We start from the raw sequence: 26,875 nt of genomic DNA, 5'->3' as shown, positions 1-26,875 counted from the left end.
ATGGGATTTACCATTATCCCATGGGATTTTGGTTAAATCCCATGGGATTTTTTTTTGTCCCATGGGATTATTGTAGTCCCATGGGATATTTGTTGTCCCATGGGACAAAAAAAATCCCATGGGATTTTTATTATCCCATGGGATTTTTAATATCCTATGGGACAAATTAAAATCCTATGGGATTCTAATTGTAAATATATAGATATAAATAAACAGTAATGTGTATGTTACAATGTATTCTATTTGGTAGTAAATTATTATAAGATGAATCTTTTTAATTGAATATCTTTTTTTCTTGGGAAATGTTAATTTAGCATATTGTTCTTTAACTGTACAAAACTAAACTTTTAAACAACAAAGCAGATAATGTAAGTATCAATATATGTTTATTCATGAATTATAGAATACTTTCTTGAAACACAATTATTTGCCATTTGAAATCAATAAAAACTCTTTTGTTAGGCTTAACATACTAGTAGCTATTTAAGTAAATCTATTTTTTTCACAATATCCCTCAACACAAAACATTAATAGTTTCTTATCATCCAGCATTGTTTGATGGTAAAGTCCACTTTTTGGACATTCAGCACAGAACTTTGACATTATTGTGGTTTCAATTTTTTTTTAATTTAAAAGAACTTCAAATCATTGACTGAGTGATGAAAATAATAACTGATCCAACTTTTTTCTTTGAATTTATTCTGGTCTTGTTTCTATGTTTTCTCCATTTATTTTAGGTGGTGAATTTCAATCCTTCTGAAAAAGAACCAATAAAATCTAAAGTAATGGATTATACAAAATTGTTTTCATACATGTAGCAATAATATGATTTTCAATAAAAATAGCTATGCGGTATGGATTTTACTGATTGTTAAAGGTTGTCCAGTGTCATCAGTTGCTAACTGCCTACATCCTTTGGTCTCTGATGGAGGGTTGTCAAATTAGCAATATACCACATCTTCCTATTCTAATACCATATAACAATCAATTAATTTATTTTTCTTTATAAAATTTGGGTATTTTCCCAAGTTATATACATAATATATATATATACTGTAAATTCGGAATTAATGCAAGTTTTTTTTTATTGCGAAAAATGCAACGGAGTTGTAAACGCAATAATTTAAACTCGTATTATGAAATATTTTATATGGATTAAACAGGATTTTTCAAAATCGTAAAATTTAAAATCGCATTTAAGTCTAAAATGACAGAATCGCAATAATAAATGCACGCAATAATTTATGAATTTTACAGTATAAAGATCAATGTTAAAAGTTAAAACTTTAGACAACTATAATAACATTCCATTATTCACAAGAATTTGCAATATATTATACAAAACGCAGGCAACAGAAACAATATTTCTTTAAGCTTTTGAAGTTCAGACAGATTTCAATTTGTGTTTTATTTCAATGAAAAAATACCTTGAACATATTGGAAATTATAACATTGATACAAACAAAATATGTATGTTTTATCCTTTTTTTTGTGTTGTTGGCTTGCTGTCTCATTTTAATATACATTTAAACATACATCAATAATCTTCTTCTTTATTAAAAGTAAAAATGGGATATTTTTGATTTTGATATCCCAAAACATTATAGTTCTATCACATAACTTATTACCAAGTTCAAAAACACCAATGTGTTTGATATTAATTTTAAGACATGTATAAATGTTCCAGACCATATCAGTATTCGGATCTTACTTTTATGGTCCAGAACTTACAGTCCCACCATATGTGTACAGTCAGACCATTTAAGTATACTTGTACTGTCTGGTACCAGCTCAACCAAACCTGTGTTTTTATTTTAACTGCAATTAAACTTTTTGTATTAATCTATTAAAGATTTCAGTTATGTTGATCTGTACTGTACATTTGTTTGTAATAAACTTGACCAACTTCTTAAAATTGGGCAGACTGTATGCGTACAGTCCAAATACTTGTTTGTTCTGGAACATAAACATGATTAACAAGCATTTGGCAGGATGTCATGCTAAAATCCCATTAATATTAGTACTAAATTTTGAGTATATACATGTAAATCCACAAGTTACTTACTGAAATTCATGGTGAACACTCACCAAAAACTTACAATTTAGAGGAAAGATGAATGCACTAACACTATCAAAACAGAGCATAAAACTTACCAAAAACAAGATGTTTTACATTTATCCAGGAGCAGGATAATTGAAAAGTTGTTTTTTTCTTTCTCTGCTGTCCATCATATAACCTTTGAATTCATTCATGCAAAATATGAAAATCTGCAAAGGTAAGACCTAGAACCTCAACTTATCCACATTTTGAATTTTGAACTGCATACTTTTCCTTTTCATCTTGCTGACAACCTAAACATAAAAAAAATGATAAAAACATAATTCTAGATTGAATTTGTGTTTTTATTTTTGTTGGTACATGTACATGATGTACAAACAATTTTCCCAACTTTAAAACGAAAACATCATCACCAAAGAGGAGGTCATACTAACCTCCGAAATCGTTAAACAAACCAAAATTATTACTTGATTAAGATCTTGTCGTAAATTAATGGCATAGATACTCTTATTTTTGAAAACTTGATGTCTATTGCATACTTATATTCCTTTGTACGAGAGTATGCATATTAAGATGGACTCCATGGACTTTAATGTAAGCATGATTAATTTTACAGTCACTGACAGTTTTTCAGCTCTATGTGTACATTTTGAGAGAATCTTGCAATACTGTATATTCTGATATTCAGAACTTATTGTGAGGTTTTTATTAATACAACTGAAAGCTGTATCTCGTTTTCATTTCTGATACATATTTATGAGCTGAAGACCAGTGCCGAATTTTTCTCACTGCATTGAAGACCCATAGGTGACCTTCGGCCGTTGTCTGCTCTTTGATTGGGTTGTTGTCTCTTTGTCAAATTCCCAGTTTCCACTTCCCATTTTATATCATGTATGCTGATTTTTCTTAAATTACAATATTCAATCATGCAATTTTGTCTATTATTGAAAATACGATAAGCAAAAATAAATGCACAAAAAATTTAACATTGTTATATATATGTAAAAGACTTTTTTTAAATTCAAAACAGTTGCCTACACTGTTAATTTCCTTGTTTGATTTCATATTTTTAAAGCCTTTATAGCTAGCTAGATGGTATGCCGGGGCGGATCCAGCCATTTTAAAAAGGGGGGTTCCCAACCCAAGACAAAGGGGATGATCCTATATTCATTTGATTTGTTTTATTGTCTCATACAAGAATATATATCAGTCAGGGGACTTACTTAAATGAGTGATTATTAAATCACTGATTCAAGTAAAATTATGTTCATAAAGGTTGTAAGTTTGAGTTGTCTTTCTTTAATAATCACCTATTTAAGTAGTACAAATTTATCACTACACTAAGTGATTTAATTTTATTGTAGTTTTAAATATAGAATACTAATGATCCAGGGACTAATTATGTTTCTAAACTTATCAGAACCAACATCTGTGTTGTCTAGGATGACCAGGTCATGTCAGGTGATGACCTTGTACTGAATCTAGGATAATGACATAAAAATCACTTGTTTAAGTATCATACCTCAATTTTCTTTAAAAAAATCACTTCTTTAAGTATCATTATTCTAATAACCCCCACTAATTTCAACACCCCCGAACAGTGAAATTTTTATCGCGAACAGTAGAATTTTATTACATAATCTGAAAGATGAAACCTTGAACTTTCCAGGAAAAATACTCCCACTGCTGGGAAAAATCTGTTAAGAAAGTATCAGTTCATTAAGTTAGGCCATTATAATAGCATTTTATCCACTAAAATAGAATTTGCAGCTAAATTATTGCACCAAAGGCATAAACCTTTTTACTTAAAAGAAGCAAAAAGTTCATTTTTTTCAATTTTACTAATGAAAAGATATTTTCCAAACCTATGTGTTTTAAAATTTTAGTATAACTACAAAATCACAATTTATAACAAAATTTCTAATTTGCTACTTAAATAAGTGATTTAAAAATCACTCATTTAAGTAAGTCCCCTGACTGTATATGGTTTGACGGTGGGGATCAGGGATCCTGAAATTTTTTCACCTAACCACTGGATGACAGGGGATCTCAACCATTTAAAAGTTTCTCAAACATGTGGGGGTGGGAGTGAACCCCATGGACTCTCCCTATATTTCCTTTGATTTGTTTTATTGTTCTATACAAGAATATATAAATATGGTTTAGGGGTGGGGATCTTGACCGTTTACAAGTTTTCAAACTAGAGGGGGTGGGACTTCACTTTTATTTTATTTCATTATTAATTTTATTGTCCCCGACAAGAATATATATGGTTTAGGGGTGGGGATCTGGATCGTTCACAAGATAATAGCACATTCTCAAATTGAACAGAGTGGGGTAACCCCCAAAGACCTCCTTTTAATTTCATTTGATTTGTTTTATCGTCCCATTCAAGAATATATATGGTTTAGGGATGGGGATCTGGACCGTTTACAAGATAATAGCATATTCTCAAATTGAAAGGGGTGGGGATTACCTCCCATGGACTCACCCTCCCTTCTTTCTTCCCCCCGAAATACCTTTTAATAAGCCCCAATGCACAGATAGTTCACAGTATTTTCCCTTGATTTACACTAAAGAATATACACTATACAGGTGTAATTTTTTTTTTAAAAGATAATACAACTGAAGACCACCATGACCACAGTGGTGGATCCAGAATTTTTCATAAGTGGGGCCCACCGACTGCCTAAGAGGGGCCCTTCCTGCCATGACTCAGTGATTCCATATATAATCAACCAATTATTTTCCCAAACAGGGGGCCCTGAACTCCTGATTCCCCCTTTTTTTTCCTCATTTTAATCACCCTGATATAAATTTAGTTTTATCACTTACAATAGGAATGGTTTGAATTCCCCAATAATTCTTATATACCATTAATATCAACATATTCATTTTTGATAAATGAAAGGCAAAAGTTTTCTATGGGTAGAAATGGATAGTGGGAAGCTTTCAGATTCACACCATGCCGGTGGCTGTGTTCAAAGTGCTGGGTTTTTATGACCCTCGTTGTTTGCGGACTAACTATTTAGGCCAGTGGTGGATAATAGTGTGATTGCATTAATCTTCTATACCTTCTTAATCAATATATTCAAATACTGACGGCAAGTGTTGTAATGATGTATCAATGTCTTTTTGAAATCACCGTGCTATTTACATGTGGGATCGAGAATGCAGGGGAAGGAAACTTGTCAATTATGTTTATTTCTAAGCCAAGAAAGATAAAATGAGTTGCCGTAAAATTAACCTTGGGTAATAACAGTGCATGTAAGGCTCGTCTCGGAGGGGTGTCTTTTTTTCTGTCTTCTTTTTATGCCCCACCTACGATAGTAGAGGGGCATTATGTTTTTTGGTCTGTGCCTCCGTTCGTTCGTCCGTTCGTTCGTCCTGTTTCAGGTTAAAGTTTTTGGTCGAGGTAGTTTTTGATGAAGTTGAAGTCCAATCAACCTGAAACTTAGTATATATGTTCCTTATGGTATGATCTTTCTAATTTTAATGTCAAATTAGAGTTCTTACCCCAATTTCACGGTCCACTGAACATAGAAAATGATAGTCAAGGCCGTAGCATCCATTGAGGCAAGTGAGGCAAATGCCTCACTAAAAAAATGACCAAGTATGTGTCCCCAGTACACGGATGCCCCACTCGCACTAATAGTGCGAGTGGGGCATCCGTGTACTGGGGACACATTCTTGTTTTAGTTATATTTTTAATAACTTACACTTTTTTCCATTATTCTTTATTCCTTGTTTTTCTTTGTCCTTTGTTCTCTATTCTGTTAATTCACATCCATACCCTCTTATGTGTATGTGGACTTACTGTAGTTTATTTTTTAGTTCTGGCAGAGATATTAGATACAATATATATGTCTCTGGTTCTGGTATTATGCGATAAGTCAATTTCTTTTTCATGCAGTGTCATGAAATATAATGGTTTTATGCATATCAGCCAAGATTGTGCGCAACATTTTAATAAACAATTCAACACTATATACACGTTATGTGAATTTTATTAAAATCGATGAAGAACATGAATTTGGCAGCTAGTGCCCCTTAAACAGGTAAAGTTCAATTAACAAATTCTGATCTACTGGCATTCAACACCAAATTACTTACTTGCTGTATATTGATAAATGTGATTGATAAATGTGATTGTATATTGTCAATACCTCAACATCGAGAATACGTCATGTGAGGTGTTGGTCGCTACGTTTGATACGGGGTCAAAGGTTGCGGCTTCGAGACAGAGAAAACCATCCAGGTAAAAAGTGTAGAATTTTGTTTTTGAAAATTTGAGTTGTAAATTTTCCTAAAAAGTACTTAATTCCGTTCATCTAATTGTAAATTTTCCTAAAAAAAGTACTTATTTCCGTTCATCTATTATGGGTATAAACTAAACTGAACAAGAAAAGTATTAGTAAACAGACAGAAAGTCCGACGTTGAATTAATTATTTTACAATTAATTGTTTAAATATATGAGAGAATGTTTTAGGCGAATTTTCTTTAATTACAGATAAATGTATTTTAGGTTCAGGAAATGATTTATTCTTCGGGTACGTCTAAACAACCGCTCAGGACCTCCTGAGTGCACTCAGGACATACAAAGTGCACTCAGGACCCATTACCGTAATCATATCTGCACACATGATGGATGTTTATATTCGTTATACGCTTCTTATTTTAGAGTTAAATTTTGGTAGAAGTTGAAATCGCAGGGGCGGATCCAGCCATTTTAAAAAGGGGGGGGGGGGTCCTAACCCAGGGCAAAAAAAGGGGGGGTTCAACTACATGTCCCCATTCAAATGCATTGATCGGCCAAAAAAAGGGGGGGTTCCAACCCCCCCCCCCCCGCCCGGAACCCCCCTCCCCCCTCTGGATCCGCGCCTGAATCGAACTTAGATAGATATGTTAATTCTTATAAAATAATGAGGGCACGTGTCACTGATTACACAACTACTGAGCCATGAATTATCCAATCAACAAAATTGATTGGATTATCTTTATTGTTTTTTAGGAATTGTATTGTTTAGTTCAGTTTTACCTTTAACATGAATTTGCATATAGAAAAAATAAAACATATATCTCATTCGATGTGCTTTTTCAGTTTATTTTTCATGATGACGGGTAAATTAATTTGTTGTGTTTTGCAGTTCACGAATAAAGAAAATTATTTTATAGTTGCGTTTTTTTTTTCTGTAACAAGTTCGATTTTTGTTTTTCAGTGTGATTCTTTTCTCTATCTCTCTCTCTAAATCAAGTTTTTAAACAAACACAATGTTGACTGAATATCAAATTTTATTACATTTGTATATCTTTATTCTCAACAAACCATTATACAAGAGAAGACAATTATGTACAATAATCAGTTTAACCTTAACGGAAATCTGTGCACGAAGACTTAGTCGTGGTTTGAACGGATTTCGTGTCAATAAACTGTCTTCGAAATAGTCTTTCTTTGTTAATGTTTGTGTCATTTTGGTCTTTTGTGGATAGTTGTCTCATTAGCAATCATACCACATCTTCTTTTTTAAAATTTCTCGCTACTACAATCTAACTTACATATTTTTTAGAAATAATTATACCCAAAATATCATAATTTTCAAAAAACGGAGACGAAAACGGAGACAAGTTCATTTTCAGAATTTATTTTCGCATTGAAATTCGTTTCAGGCTTGTGAAACTGGACAAAACGACTTTAATTAGAGAAAAAAAAACTTAATAAAAACGGATTTCTTAAAATATTCGTATAACTCAAAAATAAAATTCCTGGACAAGTTCGATAAAAATGAGAAATAACATCTAACTACATGTATATGAATTTGATTGTTTGAAAAGTACGGCTTTTACCGTTTAGAACGGATTCCATATACAAAACTTTAATTAATATAAATTCTTTTAAAGTATGAACATTTATAATTATTTCCCTTTTCAAACTCGTGCAAAGAATTAATTACTGGTCCAGGACATGATAATAAAATTAAGAATAAAACTTAAAAATTTATGGAACGAAATTTTAATAAAAGACGAAAATCTTAAAACATCGTGATATTCATTCTAGACGTCACAATATTACTTCCCGCATGGTCACAATGTATAAAACAACAATAAAGATAATCCAATTAATTTTGTTGATTGGATAATTCATGGCTCAGTAGTTGTGTAATCAGTGACACGTGCCCTTATTATTTTCTAAGAATTACAAATTCTACCAAATTTAACTCTAAAACAAGGACGTATATTAGTTATACGTCCTTGTCTAAAATAAGAAGCGTATAAAGAATATATGCATCCATCCTGTGTGCGATGACTATAAAAGGTCCTGAGTGCACTTCGTATGTCATGAGTGCAATCAGGAGGTCCTTCAAGCGGTGTTTAGACGTACCGTTATTCTTCTGGAAGCTTCAATTTTTTCTTATCAATAACTTTTACACAAGGAGACATTTTTTTTTTTTTGACAGCATGAACCCCAGTTAATGAGCAAACACAAATTAAGAACGAAAATCGTTTACAATTAAATTTTATAGAAGGAAAAAGGGGGGGGGGTAATAAACAAATTTTATTTACGCTCACATACTTTTAAACAGATTTGCATATGTAAGCTCTCTATAGTTAATGTTAAATTATTTCAGGAGTTTTGAAAAAAAGAATATTATATACAGTTTAATTTCGACTAAAATAGTGATTCTTTTTATAGATTTGGTACCTCAGTTTCGACTCAACATTTCATTTTGAATTGTTAGATGGCAAACTCTTTAGGCGAATATTGTATCTGTTCTTTATTTAATTATGGTGATATTGGCGATAATATTCATTATAACAAGGCCTTGGACAAATCCTTGATTATAGAATGTTTGGTAATATAAAAAGACGAAAGTAGACAAACCCTAATTATGCAGGGTTTCACAAGTTGATCTCCAAGCGGCCCACATTTAACATTAAATAAGATCTATATTTTTCAACGTTTTCAAAATGAAATAACTTGAATTGAAAATTTCCCAACTGTGAAAATTTGTTATTTCTAAACGTCTTTAATTATTATTTCGGAACAAAAAATTATTTAGCATATTCATATATTTTCATAATTTTTTCCGAGGAAACCTTTTTTTTTGCAAAGTTTACTTGTTTTTAACCATCACCAGCGACTTATTCTCTGCCATCACCAATTAGTCCTAATTATTAAAGATCAATTGCCCAAATTCAAATGATGATTGGTATATCGTATTGAATATGACCATCGGTCATCCGTGACGTATCCCAAATAACGACGCATGCCGATAGATAGATCATAGTTTATTAATTAGCGTCTCGCAATTTAAATTTCATCAAGGGGACTTAATTAAACCAGTTACTATACAAATCTTGAAAAAACGATGTACATGTACTTTTTAATATTTTTAAAACAAATTACGAAAACGTTTAGTGTAAAAATCACCGAATATAAATGTTTCTTTCTTGCAGGTTTTGGCATTTGTAAATAACATTAACGTTTTGGAATTCTAATGCAAAAGACAGTCGATTCAAACTGAAATAACTTCTTTAAAGATGGTTTGATTTTTTCAGAGACATGTATATATGTCTCAATACATGTATTATATGTCTCTGATTTTATCAAAACAAAAATTACAAAATTATAAAATATGTTAGTTATCGAATGTATACCCTGAACTCTTACTATTATATATACATGTCCTAAGTTACTTAATGTCCTGTGTGCAACCAGGAGATCCTGAACGGTTTTTAAACGTACCATTATTTTATATGCATATATTCAAAGCTTAATTATATGCATACTAGGTATCAGTGGCGGATCCAGGGGGAGGGTTTCGGGGGTTGGAACCACCCCTTTTTTTGAACGATCAATGTATTTGAATGGGGACATATGGTTGGAACCACCCCCTCCCCCTTTTGTCCTGGGTTGAGACCCCCTTCTTTTCAAATGGCTGGCTCCGCCGCAGAGGTATATTTATATATATATGTGTGTACCAGCCCCCCTCCTAAATCTTGGGAAACAAATGGTAGATTATATAGGGAATCACGGAAGCATGACTGGACGTGACCCCTCTAAGGCAGTCAATGAGTCCCCACTTATGAAAATTTCTGGATCAACCATTGCTTAGTTCTAGTCATCTTAGGTCCTAGTGTGAAATAATGCCAATAGGTCTTTTAAAACACATCTTTATTCATACATGTATATATACGTTTTCTCACGGATTTGTTCATGCAATATTGGAATTATGTTTACTCAATGCGCAATTACTGAAGTTTATATTTGCTACTTTTCTTCTTAATTTCATATAATTTTTTTTTTTTTTTTTCTTCGAAAAATTAGTGGTGTTGAAATAGGGAATGGACACAGATACCTTATCACATTTAACCAAAGAAATGTTGTATAATGTCATCAATCTGTATTACACGTAGACAGGATGTTCTCTAGAAAGCTATACGTTATACACACCCGAGAATACACGCACTGTCGTAATGGAAAATTACTGTATGTTATAGTTACCTGTAATCAGCTTTGCAACACCATGTCATGACAGTTCAAAAAGATTTTCTTCAAATCAAATTGGAATATTCATTTTTTCTGTAAAATTTAAAACTTTAAAAAGTAGACTTTGACAAAATTATGAAATAGAAAGAATTGAACAATTTAAAATCGTATTTTAACAAAGATTTAGATATAATTTTACAACGATCCTTAAAAAATAACCAAACAAACGTTGAATCAAACGATATGAACCTACGCAGTTTTATATTAAAATACTGACACACAGCAGTTTGCCATCTCAGTATGCAAGGCAAGGGTGCTTGGTGAGGTGCTGGAACTTGATGTACATGTATCATTTAGTTAATACAGTTCTGTTAGTATTGACTGCCTTTTTACAGAGACTTTCTATTCTTACTGTTATCAGTTAGTATAGACGGTTCCTGGCTTAGAATGATTCTCTGCTCAGCAAATGGTGCGTAATTAGCATTTGAATCAAATTTCTTGTAGAAGTAAAAAACACAAATTAATGTATTTGACAACTTTATTCAGGAGCACAGTCTATATTATCCGGCGTAAATAACTTCGAGATTTATGTGGAAGTTTACTCTGCTGCTCGATCTATGCTAATCGATGTTCCAGTATATTTCATATTTATATTTATTCGTGAGGTCTCGTCATCGTTTATATTCACTAAAAGCACAGTCGCCTAAATATTTTATATGGCGAAACAATTGCGAAAATTGGGGGAAATAATATATTTTTAGTAGCATTATTCAATACTGAACTCCTTATCTTGAAAAACAACTCAACTCATAAGACAATTGGTGCTCCACAGAAGCCGAGAAAAAGGAGAAGAAAACCAAACCATATGCCTCCACCAAATACAAATAAGGAGCAACAACCCTGTACGCCACATGGAACACCTACATCCATAATTGCAAACAGTTTTGAAGATCTTAATTTCGATTCTCTTAATGATGAGGATTTTTTAGACAAACCCTCACCGACGAAAACTCGGAAAAAAGAAAAACATCATATCCAACATACACATCGACAGCGTACACCAACAAGGCATCAGAACACCAGGAAAACAATTACTCCGAACAACAATCGGAGTTTAAACTGGGAGAGAGCACCTGCAATGAGCCTTCCAAAATACCAACACCAGGGGACTTTCCTCACAAATTTTACAGGGCATCAGAACATCAGACAAATAGCCACTCCGAACAACAATCACAATCAAAACTGGGAAATGACACCTGCTGCAAGCCTTCAAAAATACTACCACCAACAGACTCACCACTGCAACCTGATGTCTCCTCTGTCTGCTCATCGAACTTTTTAATACAAAAAGCAATTACTGCAGTGTCTCTGAATATAGAGGGACTGACAAGCAACAAACTTTACTTAGAAACTTTAGCAAATCGAGCAGACTTTATTTTATTACAAGAACACTGGCTACATAATTTTGAAAAATTTAAACTTCAAGAATGTTTAAGCGACTTTATTTGTTTCACTAAGTGTTTCGATGACAACTTGTTCACAGATCTTTCGGAAAGGCGTAGGGGGCATGCTGGAGTATCTATATGCGCTCACAAGAAACTTGAACAATTCATTGAACCTCTACCGGATGGCAGTAACAGAATAGTTGGGATTAGATTTAATGTGGAAAACCCGATCGTGTTCTTATGCGTTTACATGCCCTGTAGGGGTAATTCTAACACGTTAGATGACTATCAACAAATTCTTGATGAATTATCTGAAATCATCATAAAATACAGTGGCTCTGCAAGCATAGTGATTGGTGGAGACATGAACGCATCTATAAAGAGAAATTCTTCTCAGGACAAAGCTTTTATGAATTTTATTAAAGAAAATGGAATGTATATACCAAAATCTTGTGGTTCTGATTTTACCTTTTATCATTATAACGGAAGAGATGCTTCCCAGATTGATTACTTCATGCAGAGCAGTGACCTGATATCAACATACATAACATTCGACAGGGAACCAACTAACTCATCTACTCACAATCCCATTCTAGTGAAGATACCGTGTGAGATAAAACTATCAAATCAAAGAGATGGAAAACTAAATCAGTTAAGGATCAATTGGAATAAGATAGACAAAAAAGGATATGAAGAAGAAGTTGAGTCTAGATTAGCACTCATAGATGACAATGAACTCATACTAACATGTGACAATATATCAGATAATATCAATTCCATCTGTAAGATACTGTCAGAATCAGCAGTAAAGAATAGTAGTGTTCCTATAAACAGAAGGAAAAGAACAGGAAAACCAAGGAAAAAACCGTGGGCCCCAGAAATTGCTAGTGCGGCTAAGATACACCATGCAAAATGGAAAGCTGCGGGCAAACCAACAAATCCAGAAAACGAGATTTATAAAAACAATAAGAACTCTAAGAAAAAACTAAGATCACTCCAAAGGAGGCTTGAAGCGACAAATAGAAACAACAAATATCAGGAACTAATGGAACTAAATGAAAGGAACGACAAAGGGTTTTACAAACTGGTGAGGAAACAACGTGACCCGTCGAACCCCTCAGGATCATCTTTGATATTTAAAGATAATACTTTGAATGACCAAATTGAAATTACAGAGGCATTCGCTCAATACTTTGAAGAACTCTCAACACCATGTGAAAATGTGAACTTTGACAATGATCACTTTACAAATGTAAAGCGAGACACCACAAGTCTCACTGAACTATTTAAACATTCAAAAACCCATAACATACCAGTAACTACAACGGAAGAGGTAAAGAAAACTGTGCTATCGTTCAAAAATGGAAAATCCCCAGATGAAGAAAACATCACCGCTGAACATGTTAAGTTTGGAGGACATACACTCATTTCTATCTTGACAAATATCATCAACTTCATCTTTCAAAATCTTGATATCCCATCTTTACTAAAGAGTGGAATAGCCTGTCCAATATTGAAAAAAGGAAAAAAGAAAACGGATCCAAACTCCTACAGAAAAATTGTCATCACTATGTTCATTGGAAAAATTGTCGAGAAGCTACATCTTCAAAACAACCAAGATTCAATAAACAAACAACAAAGTAGACTTCAGAAAGGATTTACCAAAGGACAAATGCCTGCAATTGCTGCCTTAATACTCACAGAGCTTATAACAGAAGCAAACAAGTCAAACTCAAGCCTGTATATAGCACTTATGGATGCCAAGAAAGCGTTTGATATCCTTTGGCACTTGGGTCTGCTTAGAGAAATGTATAACTTTGGACTACATGGGGACAACTGGCTATTCTTCAAAAACTGGTACGAGGAAGTTACATCAAAAATAAAATGGAATGGAAACATCTCAAGACCTATCCAAGAACAACAAGGAGTGAGGCAGGGAGGCGTATGGTCACCCACTGCTTACAAAATTTTTATCAATAAACTGTTGAAGACATTTGAGAAAAACCAATTGGGGGCATATATTGGATGTACCTACTGCGGCATCCCAACTGTGGCGGACGATGTCACCTTCATATCGAAGAGCCCCACTGAGCTCCAAACAATGTTAGACATACAAGCATATTATGCGAACAAACAAAGATATTTACTAAGTGAACAAAAGTCGACGATTCTAGTACTCAACGACAAGGAAAATAGATCATGGTCACTAAACAACAAAGACTTATCAACTTCTGAATCAGCTGTGCATTTAGGAATTGAGAGAGACTCTACATCGAAATCAGGCTCAAAAGAGGTGATATGCAAGCGAGTGATTACAGCTAGAAAGACCACTTACTCTCTAATGGGTGCAGGGCTCCACGGTCTAAACGGTGTAAATCCACATGTTTCAGCACACCTTATTCAGATTTATGTGATACCCAGATTGCTGTATGGCCTAGATGTAATAAACATTTCAAGAAATGACATGGAGAAACTAGAGGTGTACCATAGGAAACTCATGAAACAAATTCAACACCTTCCAATAAGATCAGCCAACTCAGCATCTCTCCTTCTACTAGGACGAATTCCTATCATAGGTGAAATTCACAAGAAAATCCTTAAAACATTCGGGAATATCATCAGGAACGACGAATCAGTGGAAAAAGATATTGCGATCCGTCAGCTTGCCATGAAATCAATCAGCTCTGGAAGCTGGTTTCCAAAAGTAGCCGAAATTGCAGATCAATATAACTTACCTTCTCCGCATGATCTCATTGACAACCCACCAATAAAAGAAACTTGGAACAAGCTGGTCAATCAAACAATTAGCAGTCATTTCATTTTAACTCTACAACAAGAAGCAGAGAATAAATCTACTTTAAAATATTTGAACTTAAGTGATACAGTACCAGGAAAACCACACAACATCTGGACAAGCTGTGGTAATGAACCGTTTGCAATAATTATGGCACACTTAAAAGCCAAAATTGCAGTGGGAACAATCGTACTGCAAAGTTTAAAAGCAAAACATTCAAAGTCAGAAGTGTCACCAATTTGTCAGTTATGTCATATTGAGACGGAGGATATGATTCACTTTTTGATTAAATGCACAGTGCTGAAAACAACTAGATCACCATTTTTGCAGGAGTTAAAAACCTTTGTCAAAACATGCTTGAGAGGAGAGAATGACGAGACATTATTCCATGAATTGTTCAATAACAACGAGTATTTAGCTAGATTGATCATTGACTGTTCGTTTTTCCACTTTCTCAAAAATACAGAGAAAACTCGGATAGAAACAATCTCAAGAGGCTTATGCTACAAACTATACCAAAGGCGAGCAACTATATTGGCCGAAAATTCGTAATTATCACAGATTATGGGCAGGAGCTATTGTGAATGACTTAAAAGATGTAACAGTAGTGACAGATATTCCTTAAATCAATGTAAATATCAAGCGATTATAGGGATCCTTCTTAACCTTATGACTTAATGTAAATACCGTGTGATAAGATTTACATTTGTGTGTATATATATATAACTATTCCGTAATATGTGAGTGTTTTTTTATGATGTTGGGATTTTAAAAGTCTACGCCGTTATACAAGGACGGTGGTTCTCCTACAATAGGAGGGAGATACAAAAGAAGAAGAAGAAGAAGTATTATTTTAGAATCTTAAGAGGTTGCTTGCAAATTTAACTCTAAAATGAGAAGTGTATGACGATCTATAACGAATATATACATCCATCATGTGTGCAGATACGACGGCGACTATATAGGGTCTGCCATGAGTGCACTTTGTATGCCCTGCATGTGTGCACCCAGGAGGTCTTCCTGAGCGGTGTTTAGACGTACCGGGAAAATCTTATCTGATTCAGGATCAATTCATCGGTTACACTCCCCTGTCACCATAGTCTCGATAACCCAGACGCATATATATATAGCGTCTGGGGTGATTAACCGGACTGGTCAGATATTTATAGGGGGCGTAACAAATAATTAAATATAGAACATATCTATAAATAGCACTTCCGTTATCCCCATTATATTTAAAAAAAAAATAATAACAACAGTAAAGATCAGTAAACAGTGTAACGTTACATGTATATCTATTAAAACTGACATTCTTGTAGCTGATCCTGTTGCCCAACTTGCAGATGGGCAATCTTAAAAGAACGATAAAAAATACTGTAATTAGCGGCGATCTTTTTTTCTGAATTTTTGTCACATGTAAAAAAAAATTAAAGACATGATTTTTTTTCGTGGGAAAAATTTGGTTGATTATATCATATAAGGAAACACTGTAGCATGACTGTATAGTGCCCTCCTTATAACAAGTTCTGGATCCGCCACTGGTCGTGTATAGAGGATACCACGCTCTCTGTGCGCTAAGAGAGGGATCTGTAGGTGGACCGTTGTACATAATCCAATATACCTTAATTTTCTGGCGAGTTATAATTTCTCGAACATGTATCCCCAACGGGCTATAATTTAGGACCTCATTTTTATAATTATTGTTATTTTTTTTTCGTCCTGAACATTACCATTATTTACCACAAGACGATAACCAAGCAACCCAACTTGAAGATCTATTTTTATATTTTAACACACCACGTTTAATATTCTCTTATCTTCATACTATAAACTACCATTTTTCTCTATTTTCATATTATAGCACACCACTATATATATTCTCTATTCTTTATATTGTATCACATCGTCCTGAACATGCATGAAATATTTGCCACTTGACGTTAAGCAACCAACAGTCGGTATATTGTAGCCACGTTAGTCTGTATTCCTTAATTTTAATTTTAGTTTTGTCTCATTCTTATTTCTGTAAATTCTTGTTATAATTTATGCTTTCCATTTTATAATAATCTTTCAAATATCTGACGCACTGACCTTACTCGAAAAGCACACATCAAGTTACGTTTATGGAAAGAAAAACAACTCTAAGATTACAATGTAAAATTTAAAAACCCTGTTTAACAACTTATCACTGGCAGATCAGTGAGATCACACAATGAGTCAACTCAATTTGTATTTACAAAATTAACTGATCTTAAAATTGCTAACGACAGAATAGTCTGAATGTTTCACCAATAATCTATATCGCCTAATCCTTTTGGGAAGAAAACATTTGGGGACCAACCTTCACACAATACCACTTTGCCAGTCTCCGTGTCTATGAAGAAATACAGAAGTTAACCAGTCATTCATGAAACCCAATACTCTTTGAATGCATGTTTGAATCAATCACATTGAAAAGGTGGAATGGGATTTATCCCATACTGCATGATAACTTATACAAAAAATAACTGAAAAGTGTATTCTCCTACTACAAACTATTATAATATCCATCATGACTTTTGTATAAAAGGGCAGCTTCACAAAAACAACAACTTCGAATTCTCCTGTACATGTGAACCTTTATATAAAATAAGGAGATTGCTAAGGCAGCAACCATTTGATTTTCTGGGGGGGGGGCTATGGTTTTTTTTTCTGTGCAAACTTTTTTTTTCGCCTACGGCGAAAAACAATCTATTTTTTTCGCGACAAGTCGAAAACAATTTTTTTCTTTCAGTTTTAGCATTACATATAGTGGCAGCTGAGGGTGAAACAAACAATTTTTTTTTCTCAGAATCAAAAACAAATTATTTTTTTCTCCAAAAACTGGAAACAAACTTTTTTTTCCAAAAAAAACCATAGCCCCCCCCCCCCCCCCCCCCCCCCCCCAGAAAATCAAATGGTTGCTGCCTAATGAGGCAACAACCCAGCAGAGTTCAAATGACATAGATATTCGCAAATAGAATCACTGCTCGGCCTCCAATATTAAGAAAACTCCATACCATATAGTTAACTGAGAAGGGCCAGACATGTCAATGAGATACAACGCAAACATGAAAACTGTTAAATTGTTTATATGATTTTTAATTTGTTAATACAAATCTTTAAAATTCTCCGACATATCTGACAACAATGTGTTTCTTGATGTTTGTTTCATTTACTTAATATATGTCTGTGTACCTTTTTTCGCTTTGTGGTTGCTGTCAAAATAATGTTAACCCAACATTTTTGATACTGTGATTTATTTATAATGATTGCTGCTGCAGTAATTAAAAAAAAAATCTTTGAATCTTTTTTCTTATAAAATTGAAGCTGTTTATGATACAATGAAAATTCGAATATTTATATAGTTTTTTTTAATTCTTCACATTTTACACATAACAACTGTGTCCCGAAATCATCATTGGTTTGTCTACAAAATAAAGTAAATGTTAAAATCATATTAATTTTTGGTCACCAGCATAGCATATATGAAAAACAAAATGTTTGGAAAAAAACATAAATCATATAGAAATATACATTTAGAAATGTCTTGGTGCAAGCTGAATTCCGCTACGGGATGCGAGATTATCTCGCTGTGGTGATGACACGACCCATTGGTGGCATTGGGTTGTTTCCTGCTCTCTTGTCGGGTTAATGTCTCTTTGACACATTCCCTGTCTGTATTCTCTATCAAAATTATGCATGAATTTTTATCATTGTTAAAGGCCATACATGCAGTTGCCTATACTTGCTCTCATCCACCTCCTTTGAACTTGGGGTGGATAGTTGTCTCATTGGTATTCATACCGCATGTTCTTGCTTGTATAATGTTGACCTTTTGGTACTTTTATTCTCAATTTTTGTTTAAGTCAACAAGATGTCCTCTTAATCATGTTGATGTCTACTTTTGGTAATGTATGTCATTGGGTTCACCGGTTGCTGCCTCATTGACACCTCCTTTCATTGATGCTGCATCTATTGTTTTACTGTCTTGTTTTACATCAAAAACAAATTTACAGTGTATTCCTCATGCCATGGTTTTGTTTCAAGGTTTAGATAGCCAATTGGTATATATTCACTGACAACATTTGTATTCTTTTAAGGACTTTTTTTAGTGTGAAAAAAATGCCTCTTAAAAGTGCAAAAAAATATTTTTCGTTTTTAAGTTGACCAGTCCAGACTTTGTTTACTAACAGTATATTTAAATTACTTTTCATAACAACGTGTCGCACTTCTTAAATGTTTGTATAAGCTAAATGCATTTGTTTAAAAAAAAATCGAGCATAAATCATTTTGACCGTTTGGTGTATGTACAAAATCAGTGGCATCTTCTAGATATACTTTGTTTGTTTTTCGTCTGCTTATGTTTTTGAATTGCGTTCCCTCCTTCAAATGTGTACAACATTGCGCATCTCTCCTTCCCCCCTTTTTTTTTTTACACATATCAAAATGCAAACTCCTTTATACACTACATATAAATACAACAAACTTATCTTGGATGAAGTTCATATTTCGGCGTCATATTACTTTTCCATCAAGTATTTTTAAAGTTAACAACCCCAAAATGTATTTATAAATTATAGCGTACACACGACTCTTCGAGTGGTCCCAGTCAATACAAAAATTGCCATTTATTGTACAGGGGCGGATCCAGGAATTTATTAAGGGGTGGTCACCTTTTGAAATCTTAAATTAAAATTTAATTTTTTTATGGCCCCTTATAGGAAGATTCTGTTTTCCACAAAGCAAAACACACTTGCATATAGATTTCAAAACATTTCTGTTTGCTTTTATACGTTTATTCATTGCTTTATCAATAAATGTTTGACTATCAGTAGTCCTTTGCTCAATGTTGTCAAGAAAAAGTTGAGCTTTTTTTACATGATTTCTCACCACAGCCTAAATGATCGATAAGTCTTGTACTTGCATGTGCCATATATATGTTAGTGGTTTGCATGATAATGTTCCCAAACTAACAACCCCAAACAGAGCACAGTATATGCAGTAAGCTCCTTCTTGTGAAGGTGAGTACACTAGCCCATCATAGCGATTTAGCCAATTCAGCTGAAATAGTCTGTTCTTTCCTGCATATTTTTTTTTTAGGAAAGTTATAGTTTATTTCAGGATGGAAATGATTTCTTATCAAATTAAATTCTCTTCGTTTGTTAATTTACGTGTTGATTGTTTTACAAAACCAATGTCTCTTGTACTTATATGTAAGTCGGGGGTTGTTTCTTTAATCTGATCACTTTTATTCGTATCAATGCTAGGTCCATTACAAGTCGTTGGTACTTCAGAGGGGGCTGATTTGTGGCGTTTCCTGAAGGAAAGAGGGTATAAGTTACTAAAAAATTGGAATGAACGAAACTTTTAGACAAACAGATGATGGAACGGGGTATTCATTCAATATAGAATATTTATGTGACTTTAAAACTTTAAAATTATTTTTGAATTTTGGCATCACAGTAAAAAAATATTATTGGTCGAGAAAAGTTATTATACAAACTTTAAAAATTTAGATAAACGTAATGTAAAAAAAGTATAAATTACCTGCTAAAAAACATCTAAGATTGGGGACTGTCTCTTCAATTTTACACCTTAACATCAAAGAAATCGACTAAGTAATTAGCGATTGTTGATTACATGTTCATTGTATAAATATATCTGTCAAAGTACATGTATTTAGCCTTATGGTAAGTAATGACAACTTTATGACTGGTGATTACGATAGACAAATTGATTTGGTCGACGAATTTATTTTTCAAAATGTTCAAGGTGCACCATTTTTTGGTACATGGTGCACCATTTTTGCAAACCCAGGGGGTGGTCACCGGCACCGGATGACCACCCCCTGGATCCGCCTCTGTTGTATGATTATTAACTTGCTTACGTAGCACGGACATGCATGAAAGAATATATAACTACTCGTTGTTTCAGTTTGCATTAAAATTTATGTAACAGTTTGTGGTGTTATATCATCTTACCAAGGTTTGATGTGCTGTTATTTTCCTTCGCGGTCATGGAAGCCATGCTGTCTGGTGTTTTCCACGACTTGTATGTCGTCACAAACAAAATATAAATAGCTTTAAACAACAATCGGTACACTCGGGCTTTTCAATAGTATTATCGTAATATAATTTCTTCCGAAGTCAATAACCAACTTCTTGGTTATTCGTCTTGGACATTATCTTTAAAAACTAGCTAAAAAAGCCGATACTATTCCGAATGTCATAAATTACCATTTTTATATCACTTGTCATCCAGACGCTCTACTTTGAAAAATAAAGCGGCTGGATGATCGAGACTACTGTCACCAGTGATTCTTTTTTGCTGACATTCTGAAAAAGTATTGTGTAGTCCCTGTGTAAGTGTTGACTCTCAACTTGCACATGTGGTTTTTTAACACTCCCTGGACTTCTGCAAAAACAGAAAGTCACAGGACATTCCGACAAAAAGTCACAGGACAAAAAGTCAAACACATGTCAAACTCAGGCATAAAGTAACAAAGTTAATAGGACAAAAAGTCACAAACAATTTGTTGACAATTGATTGAATATAAATGAAAAAAGATTTTGAAATATCTTCTTTTTATTACATATATTCATTTTTAATTTTAGGAAATTGTTCATAATATAAAAAAGAAGATGCGGTATGATTGCCAATGAGACAACTGTCCACAAGAGACCAAAATGACACAGACATTAACAACTAGAGGTCTTTACGGCCTTCAACCATAAGCCAATATAAAGAAGGTATGGTATGATTGCCAATGAGACAACTGTCCACAAGAGACCAAAATGACACAGACATTAACAACCATAGGTCACCAAACAGCCTTCAACAATGAGCAAAGCCCGAGGTAAAGCCCATACCGCATAGTCAGCTGTAAAAGGCAATCATATAGTCGGTTAAAGAGCTCACCAGAGCTCATGTTTTCTCTGTTATAATGTATATATATGCCGACTCTAAATAAAATTTACTTACTTACTTACTTACTTACTATATCTTTTTTTTTATATTTACATGTTAAAAAATGTGTGCAAATGTAATCAAAAGCTGCACACAAACGTAATGATTTTTGTGCGCAAATGTAATGGTAATGTGCGCAAACCTAATGCACTGATTTATTTGTTTTTAATAAATTTTAATTTAAAGTTGCTACATCATGTTCATGTATAAAACTTCAAGAAAAATACAAAAAGAGTGTTTTCTTGTTCAAAGAAAAATAATCTCAAAACTAAATTGTGACTTTTTGTCCTGTGACAGTGTGTGACTTTTTGACTGTGACTTTCTGTCCTGCATTCAGATTGAATAGGGGAGTTTGGTTGACCCCGCCTCCCTCTATCTGAGACTACTATCTCAGTGATGAGCTTTATGTTTCATGTACAAATGTATTGTGCTTGTCATATATATGTATGTCGGATAAAAGCTCTACAGACCTTTAATATGTTGTATTGTTATATGTATAACCGACAATAAATAAATAGCCCCTAACAAGTAAGAATTAGGTTACTTCTTTTTGTTTTGACATCTTGCATGGGTTTTTATAGCCCCGTATTAAAATTATGCCCCCACTTTAAAAAAGGGGGGGTATACTGTTTTACCCCTGTCTGTCCATCCATCCTTGCGTCAGTCAGTCCGTCCGATGAATATTTTTCGTCCCATTTTCCTTAGGAACTACAATAGAAGGATTTCTGAAATTTGGTTTCAGGGTTTATAAGTCAGCTATACCGTGTGATGCATTTTCAGATTCATCACTCGACAACTTCCTGTTTTCCCAACACTTGTATGATTTTACACATGATAGCCAAGTTGAAAGTTGAAAACTAACAACCTAATTTATGTACAAAAAAATTGAAAAACAGATATGTTACACATAAACAAACGACAATCACTGAATTATCGGATCCTGACTTGGAACAGGCACAACCATAACAAATTGGCAGGGTATAAGGAACTTTGAAAATATTTAGTTTTTGTGGTTTGGTCAATTTTCCGGATACTGTAAGCAGTAAGGCCCCTTTATTTAGTGAATGAAATAATTGTAAGATGCACTTAGCTGTCTGTCATATTTTATATGAACTTGACCTCATTTTCATGCATGGTTCATTGGTCAATGAAACACTGCATTGTTTTGTCAGTTTATCATATGTTTAAAGTTACAGGTAGATTATATTTGGTAGATATGAAACAATTGTAAGGTGTGCATGTCTGAATGGCAGATTCATATATAAACCATGACCGCATTTTATTGTTCTTTGGTCAATGATAATTTTTCTTGGTTTTGTCATTTTATCAGGCCACATTAAAAAGAATGTCTGTTTCCCCTCCCCGGGTCTACCCTTTGTAAACAGACCAGGAAGGCAGGTTTTTTTTAGCTCACCTGACCTGAAAGGTCAAGTGAGCTTTTCTCATCACTTGGCGTTCGTCGTCTGTCGTCCTGCGTCCGTCGTCTGTAAACTTTTACAAAAATCTTCTCCTCTGAAACTACTTGGCCAAATTCTACCAAACTTGGCCACAATCATCCTTGGGGTATCTAGTTTAAAAAATGTGTGGCGTGACCTGTCAAACCAACCAAGATGGCCGCCATGGCTAAAAATAGAACATAGGGGTAAAATGCAGTTTTTGGCTTATAACTCAAAAACCAAAGCATTTAGAGCAAATCTGACATGGGGTAAAATTGTTGATCAGGTCAAGATCTATCTGCCCTGAAATTTTCAGACGAATCGGACAACCTGTTGATGGGTTGCTGCCTGTGAAATGGTTATTTTAAGGAAATTTTGCAGTTTTTGGTTATTATCTTGAATACTATTATAGATAGAGATAAACTGTAAAAGCAATAATGTTCAGCAAAGTAAGACCTACAAATAAGTCAACATGATCAAAATTGTCAGTCGACCCCTTAAGGAGTTATTGCCCTTTATAGTCAATGTTTAACAACTTTTCATAATTTTTTGTAACTTTTTTAAAAATCTTCTTCTCTGAAACTACTTTGCCAAATTTAACCAAACTTGGCCACAATTATCATTGTGGTTTGTAGTTTAAAAAATGTGTCCGATGACTCAGCCTACCAAACAAAATGGCCGACATGGCTAAAATTAGAACATAGTGGTAAAATGCAGGTTTTGCTTTATATCTTTGAAGCTAAGACATTTAGGGCAAATCTTTCAAGATTTAAATGTCCATCAGAATAAGATATATCCCCTCACAAATTTTCAGTTGAATTGGACAACCTGTTGTTGGGTTGCTGCCCTAAAATTGGTGATTTTAAGGTAATTTTGCAGTTTTTGGTTATTATCTTGAATACTATTATAGATAGAGATAAACTGTAGACAGCAATAATGTTCAGCAAAGTAAGATCTACAAATAAGTCAGCATGATCAAAATTGTTAGAGGACCCCTTAAGGAGTTATTGCCCTTTATAGTCAATATTGAACAACTTTTCGTCATTTTTGTAACTTGTATAAAAATCATTTCTAAAACTACTTGGCCAAATTTAACCAAACTTGGCCACAATCATAATACTAGGGTATCTATTTTAAAAAAAGTGTCTAATGACCCCGCCTACCAACGAAGATGGCCGACATCAGTAAACACATTAACAGGTGAGCGACACAGGCTCTTGAGAGCCTGTAGTTTTTTTTAACTGGATGTGATTGTCATAGCATGGTCACATGAATGGTTTGACTTGTCCAGTCCAGGCCACTTATCAGTTGTTTGTGCTCAATTTGAGTGTATTTATTTAGATTATCAATCCTTCTGCTTTCAAGCACTTTCCAAAAATGGAAACAAATTATTTTCAGGAAAAAAATAATTTCGATTTTTTTGTGGAAAATAATTTTTTGACCCAGGCGCTTATTTTTGACCCGTGTGGGGGGAGGGGAAACAAACATATTTTTAATTTTGGCCTTAGATTTTTTAAGCATAGGTCTACTTGTTGTATGGAATGACTACAAGGTATCATATAAAAAAGATGTCTGCCTGCCAAGGTTAATTTTACTGTGACCTCATATTCATAGAATAATGATAATATTCATGATATTGAACAGCAAGAATAATGAGTAAGTTGATGTTATATACAAATAAGACAAAATTTTCAGTTGCCTACTAATTATGTAATACATGTAGTAGTTATTTTTGTCATTAAATGATGTTTACCCTTTTATGTGTAGGGCAAGAACATGAAAGATAAAGGGGAAACTATAAACAGAAGAAATTATCAACAAAATAAGATTTACAGAGGTCAACAAAGCCTAAATGGTAAGTCCACTGTTATAAAAATTTTTGTCCTTGAATAATAATTAAATATTTATTAAAATAAGATGTGGTATGATGAAAGAGAAAACTATCCATCAGAGTTCAATTTAGTGGATGTAAGCATTGTAATTACTTATTAGAGGCCATTGATGACCTGTAAGTAATGAGAAAACCCATACCCTATACATGTTATAGTAATCTATAAAAGTCAACACTAACCAAATTTGAAACAGAGCATCAATTCAAACGTCAAATATACCAGACTAATTTATAAAAACAAAAAATTATGAAAAATAAAAATGACGGGTATGAACCAACATCAACCACTGAACTATGTACAAGCTCCTGATATTAGACAGGTATAATATGGCTGGGTTGATATAAAAATAAGAAACACTTAGCAGTCTGATTTCCAATGAGACATTTCTCCAATAGAGATCAAATGAAATTTAAGGAGGCTCTAGGGTATAACAATTTCAGAAAAATGTTTTAATATTTTTTTTTCATAACTCAATTTATTTATATCTTTATCATATGGTACACCAAATCATTCAAAACAATCAATTCGGTTTGGCCCCAGATGACTTTTAAAATGCATATATCATTGAAAAAGCTCCAAATTATCTCCCTTTGGTGCAAAAAAGCCATTTTTTGGCATTAAAAATGTAATATCTTATTTAACTCATCGGTGGCCTATATTTTTTATTATAATTTTAAATAAGCTGTACTTTAACTCTAAACTATTATAAAATTTAAGCGATTTCTGTAATTTAGTACTTGAATATTTAAATGAAAGTTTATCATATTAATCATAAACATGATAAAATAGCCATTTTATTGATCTCTTCACTGATAATTTTTGAGTTTGTGTATTTGTAGGTCAGAAATCTGGATTTTCATGGTCATCATTCACAGATCAATACTGAACGGAAAACTTAAAGCTGATATTTTTCTCCATAGTGCGACTTTTTTATTAATTTGAAATGGAACATGTTTTTTCCTACATTTATTTGAAAGAGGAAATTTCAACATGATGACTATAAACAAAAAGGAGTCATATCATCACGATCATTGATGCACAAGAACTTGATCATATAAATACAACAATGTAATTATCAATTGAAAGATGGAACGAATGAACAAGATATTAGAATGTTGTTGTCCAAATAAACTTGCTTTGTCTTCTCATTTGAATCTCTCCATTCAATAAAGATGTACAGAGGAAGATCTTTGAAGAACAGATTGAAAAAATGTTTTGTCTAAGAATTGCAGGAATATTCTAGTGAATGAAATTATTTATTGACTTCACTCTTATATAGTGGACTGAATAATTGTACATAGCAAGCTGTGAATAAAGAAAGCAAAAACTTTAACAAAAAGTGTTTATATTATAAATTTGCAATTATAAGCATACTATTATGTACACCACAAAGTTATATATAATTCAAATTGTTTGCCTATACAAGTATTGCAATGAACCTATAACAAAGAAAATCTTACCTCATGAAAAGAGTGAACTATTCAGTCAGAATATGAAATATTTTTTCAGTTCTATTTTTCATAATAGAATAAACAAGACAAAGATTTCAAAACAATATTTTTTCATTTATTTAGAAATTTCATCATTTTGTTTCAGTGAAAGGACTTTATTCTTTGACTGTAAAATATTATTATTATACATTCCAAAATAAGAATAATATTTATTGTCATATAAACAAATAAAAAACATGTTTGTGACAAAATTTAAAAAAAATTATATATATGTATATATAAAAAATATAAAAAAAACTCGTATACATTTAAAACATTTTAC

The 26,875-nt window shown here is 33.2% G+C and overlaps 3 long non-coding RNA genes across 3 annotated transcripts; 1 reads left to right on the top strand and 2 right to left on the bottom strand.

Moving 5' to 3' along the window:
* Positions 1-257: 257 nt before the first annotated feature.
* On the bottom strand, positions 258-5,265 carry LOC139501600 (uncharacterized). Its single transcript, XR_011658613.1, has 3 exons — positions 5,134-5,265; positions 2,155-2,352; positions 258-756 (listed from the first exon to the last, which is right to left on the bottom strand). It is a non-coding gene; the product is annotated as an uncharacterized lncRNA (long non-coding RNA).
* Positions 5,266-18,162: 12,897 nt separating this feature from the next.
* LOC139501353 (uncharacterized) lies at positions 18,163-21,111 on the bottom strand. The gene is made up of 2 exons (XR_011658527.1): positions 20,790-21,111; positions 18,163-18,235 (listed from the first exon to the last, which is right to left on the bottom strand). It is a non-coding gene; the product is annotated as an uncharacterized lncRNA (long non-coding RNA).
* Positions 21,112-21,114: 3 nt separating this feature from the next.
* LOC139501355 (uncharacterized) lies at positions 21,115-26,657 on the top strand. The gene is made up of 3 exons (XR_011658528.1): positions 21,115-21,169; positions 24,978-25,065; positions 25,942-26,657. It is a non-coding gene; the product is annotated as an uncharacterized lncRNA (long non-coding RNA).
* The last annotated feature ends 218 nt before the right edge of the window (positions 26,658-26,875 follow it).

The sequence above is a fragment of the Mytilus edulis genome, chromosome 13, assembly GCF_963676685.1.
Source record: "Mytilus edulis chromosome 13, xbMytEdul2.2, whole genome shotgun sequence".
NCBI classification, from domain to species: Eukaryota; Metazoa; Mollusca; class Bivalvia; order Mytilida; family Mytilidae; genus Mytilus; species Mytilus edulis.
The sequence above is the reverse complement of the archived record's forward strand: the minus strand, read 5'-3'. Positions and strand labels throughout refer to the sequence as shown.